The sequence below is a fragment of the Cornus florida genome, unplaced genomic scaffold, assembly GCF_030987335.1.
Source record: "Cornus florida cultivar Cherokee Brave unplaced genomic scaffold, ASM3098733v1 CherokeeBrave_3.0.0_Hap2_Chr05, whole genome shotgun sequence".
NCBI classification, from domain to species: Eukaryota; Viridiplantae; Streptophyta; class Magnoliopsida; order Cornales; family Cornaceae; genus Cornus; species Cornus florida.
In genome coordinates this window covers 65625323-65630124 of record NW_026775575.1, presented here as the reverse complement: position 1 = coordinate 65630124, position 4802 = coordinate 65625323, and positions in this window count along the sequence as shown.

The following is a 4802-nucleotide window of genomic DNA, read 5'->3' as shown; positions in this document are numbered from 1 at the left end:
AGAAGTTCACTTAATCAAAACAAGAATGATCCATCAAAAGCTACCATAGTTGAACTACTTAAACTAAGGTGTAGAATCAAATACACTATCTCAAGCAAAAGACCATCAAGCTTTCAATCAAATGGTGAAGCACATGAAGGTAGGAATCAAGTATAAACCATCAAAGGAGGTACCTAAGCAATGGAATATCAAGTTTCAAAATCAACATGCCTTGAAAAACATTCATAGTCTATATTTTCATTGTCACTATGAAAATAAAAGCAATAAGATTGATCCAAGAATCATCAAAGATATGACAATGAACTTACATCAACCATTTACACATTAAAATTCATTACAAGAAGGAATATGCTCTTAGACTTGAAACTTCCACACATTATACATTATAGTCCCCAAAAGTATAGCCTAATCTAGAACATGATCAAAAGAGGAGGCTTCATCACCTCCCTAGATGGAGGTTTAGCTCTCCATTGATACAAAAATGGAAGAAGAAGAAGAAGAAGAATACCACTTCATTTTCGAGCTCTACTGTAGCACTCAAGAACACTCTCCTCCTTGCTCTCTTCTCTCTCCTCTAATCTTGTAGAATCCATCATAATGAATGTGTGGCTCTCTCCCCTTTATCTAGATAAGAAATCCACCCAAAAGGCTCTCTCTCCTCCAAGAAACATCCCCAACCAACTCATAAAGGAAAGCTTCCAAAGTAGGTAAAATCTGAGCACAAGTGGGCTGAGTTGTGTAGAATTCTGCCCTAATTTTGAGTGCTCGAAATAGGGCCTCGAGCACTCAAAAATTGGGCAGAATGCCCTATGCTTGGTTTGCTCCGCCCGGACCTACTTTGGTAAAATGGCCATAACTTTGTGTCCCGAACTCCGAATGATGATATGTTTAAAGATTTGGAGAGCTGATTCAGAGCTTTAAAAACTTAATGTTTTGATGAAGACCCAATTCTCAAGTCTGGTTGGTCGAAAATGGGGAGAAAGGCAGCACTTCAGTGCTGCCAGGCAGTTCTGCGCACCTCTGGTAACAAGGCCATAACTCTCTGCTCCGAGCTCCGAATGACAAACTGTTTGAAGATTTAGAAAGCTAATTCAGAGCTCTAAATATTTCATGTTATGATGGAATTCCAGTTCTTAAGTTTGCTAGATAAAAATGGTGAGCAAAGTTCAGGATCCACTGCTGCCAGAAATTTAGCTTTGTGCCTTTTGATGGTCAAAACTCCACAAAGCATCCTTCTTGCTTCTTTTTGGCCAATGGACCTGAAAATATACAAAAACATGCAAATGGAGATAATCTACATAAAATAATCAATTAATGGACTTTGTTAATGTAATTTAGGGCGCTTGAATATACAGTATTCGGCGCTTATCACGTGTACTCTTAAAATTCCGTTTTGGTCGTTTTTTTCCAGTTTCAGAGTTTCTGACCCCGGTTGCTGCCGAACTTGTTCAGGGCATATCTCTTTACTCGGGACTTGGTTTTCAATGCCGTTTCTTCTGTTGTTCATATTTTCTCATTTTAAATCTTTTTTGTTCACGGAGTTTCACTGTTTGAGCATTTCTGCTTAAATTTCACTTTTCCGGACCTGGCGGGGCCCTTTCAGAGCACTTTTAGGGTTTTACTATAAATAGGGGGTTATAAAATTGAAAAGTCACTTTCTCCTCTCTTCATGCACGACCTGAAGCTTCCATGGCAGCCTAAGGGGGGCTGCCACCCTTTTCCTCTCATTTAAACCTTCTTACCTTTGTTATAAAGTCATAGTGCCTTTGTGTTTTATGTTTGTCTTGACTACTTGCTTCTTTCCCCTTTATTAGAACCCGTTTTTGGCCAATTTTTGAGTTCTGGTTTGAGGTCAAGTTAGGATTTTCGTAGGTCCTCTTTGGAGTTTAATGTTCACGGCGTTGTTCCCGACAAAACCCCGCAGTATCGTCGGATTCGGAACCGTTTCATTTTGGTGGCTTTTGAGATTTTCATCTCAAATTGAGATAGAGGATGTTTTAGGATTTTGTATGTATTGTATTGGGTGTTTTGCATGATTATACAACTTAATTGCATGCCTTGTATCAAATCTGGAAAGTTAGTAATATTTATTTTATTGTATAAGATTTAAAATTCAAAGGTGTATATAACTTAGAATTGGATTGTGGCATGATGATAAATTAAGCTTTAATATGTTTGTTAACATATATTTAATTGGGATTATTTGAGTAAGATTTGCACATTTTATTTAATATTTTCTTTTTGTGAAAGATTAATTCCCATGGCCGTACCTTGCATGAAATTAACTTGTGATATGCTTTTAAATTATATCTTGGCATGTTGTTTAACATACTTTAATTTGAGAGCATTTGGATGAGTATAAAAATCTAGAGATTTTAATTAAAAAGGCTTAATTAAAATCTATTTAATGGTTCCGTTGGCCTAATTAAGTTTTTAACTTGATATTTGTGATGACCAGGGCTTGTATACTAGCATATGTTAATTTGGAACCATTTGATGTTGTTTTAGAATTTAGGGATTTAATTATCATGTTTTAATTAAATTCTATCCTATTGATCCAATGACCTAAGTAAGCTTTTGATTTAATTCATGTAATGAATAAGTTATGTTGTTTAATATGTGTTAATTAGGGTTCATTTGATTGAGATATGAAACTTAAAGAAATTAATTAGGTTATATAATTAATTTCCGTTTCTATTGCATTATTGATTAAATCATGTGTTTAACATTGATATTATGTTCGAAGCATGATTTTAGACTTGTAATGGACTTATACAATTATATTTCAATATTGAATTATATTGTTATAGCGTGTAACGAATCGCACACTGAAGATTCGACATGTGATGTTATTATAGCGCGTAACGAATCGCGTTCTGAAGATTCGACATTTGTCATCCTATAGTAATTGTGGATTTAGAGCATGTATTGTGTGGTTTCAACCTACTTGTGCATGAAGGTAGTCTTGTATACCATTTTCTATACATATAAGTTGTTAACTTATTTATTTTGGAGTCACTTGGGACATGGTTACTATGACATGGCTAGAGTTTGGCTCTAGTACGGGAGGTATGAGTTCTCCCCGTCGAGATAGTGCGCACTAGGGGTGGTATTACCAGCGGGTTAATGCCCGTAATAGCCATTGAGGTCTCGGCAGAATTCCGAGCTTAGATGTTGTAATACCCCTAGTTTTAAAAAAGATAAAATTGGAATTTCAATTATTTTTAATAAATTATTTGAGTATATTTTTATTTGATAATTGTTTATTTGTGGTTATTATTTGCTTTTAATAGATTTAATTGATTTATTTGAGATTATTTGCATTTTGTGTCTTATTTGTTTTAATTGCATTTAATTTTGTCATTTAATTAATTATTTTTGTTACATTGAACTTGATAAGCTGTTTGTTTTAAAATTGACTTATTTGGTAATTGTTAAATTTAATAGGTTAAATATGTAAATCCGTTAACTAAGGTTTTAAATATGTTTTCAGTTAGGGTTTTCTTGGAGCCGTCATACAAGTATCTAACGTGTATGTGACTTAAGTTTATAGGCCGACTCTAGTTTAATTAGGATTTCTGCCTTAGCTCTAGTTTAATTAGGGTTTTCTAAGGGCCTATATATATATACGTGTATGAGTTTCACTAAGGGTTTTGGAGAACCCTATTCACGGCACAGTGAAAATAGGACGTAACAGAGAGGGAGTTGAGAGAACAGAGGCAGTCGTAAGAGCTACCAAGGACAAGAATAGAGAGGATCAAAGGAGGGTTGTGGTGGTTTAAATCACACCCATAGGAGGCTTGAAGGAAGTTAGTAGTTGCCAGAAACTTAGAGACGATGCTGGGGTTTTCATAACTGAAATCAGGCAAGTTCTTCTACTTTCTCCTTCCCTTTGGCTCGTGTTCTGTGCACCTAGATAATCTCTAGGGTTTAATCAATCAGTAACTAAAATTTACATACTTAGTATATGTTATATTAATAATCTGTTTGTGTTGAAATCAAAACTGTTACAATTTCTACATGTCTCGTTCTAATTGTTTTTCTGTAAGCATGTAATCTCTGTTGTAACTTTAGACTTAGTAATTGATTTGAACTATTGCAAACAAAACCATGGGGACATTACTGAGATGAGATAAGATCCTTAGGTTCAATGGTGAAGAGGAACAGAGGGGTTGGAATTGGACTGAAACTTCTTAGATTAGTTTCAGAGTTGTTTTTCAAGTATACTGGTTTAATAGCTTTGTTTAATCTCTGTAATTTGATTTCACATTGTTGTAAACAAATCTTGGGGATGATTTTAGACTTTAATAAGACTCTTAACTTAGTTTTAAAACCAAACATAAAGGTTGCAACTGGCCGGAGTTGGAACAGAGGTCAGAACGAAGCTGAAACGGAGGGGTAGCTCACAGGGGGAGAGAGAGCCGGCTCTGGAATGCCAAGAGCCGGCTCCCACCTGTTTAGAGCCGGCTCCAAGGTGGTGGTAAAGCCGGCTCTATGCTGATTTGGAGCCTGCTCTATTTTTCTGGAGCAGGCTCTTTCATTTTGAAGCGTACAGTGACTTTTTGGCTACTGTTTGGGCACTTGGGGTTCTTGAACAGTTTTAAAACTTTAGGGGGCTTTTCAATAATTAATTTAACATGTAATCAAGGTCTTAGATTGCATAAAATACCCTCTTTGTATAAATGGAATTAACAGTGTGCTAATTAACAAGTTGCGCGCGGTTAACTACTAGAAGGAAGTTAAGTTGCCTAATTTCAATTTGACAATTTAAGGGGCGACAATATGATTCTAAATTAAAGTTT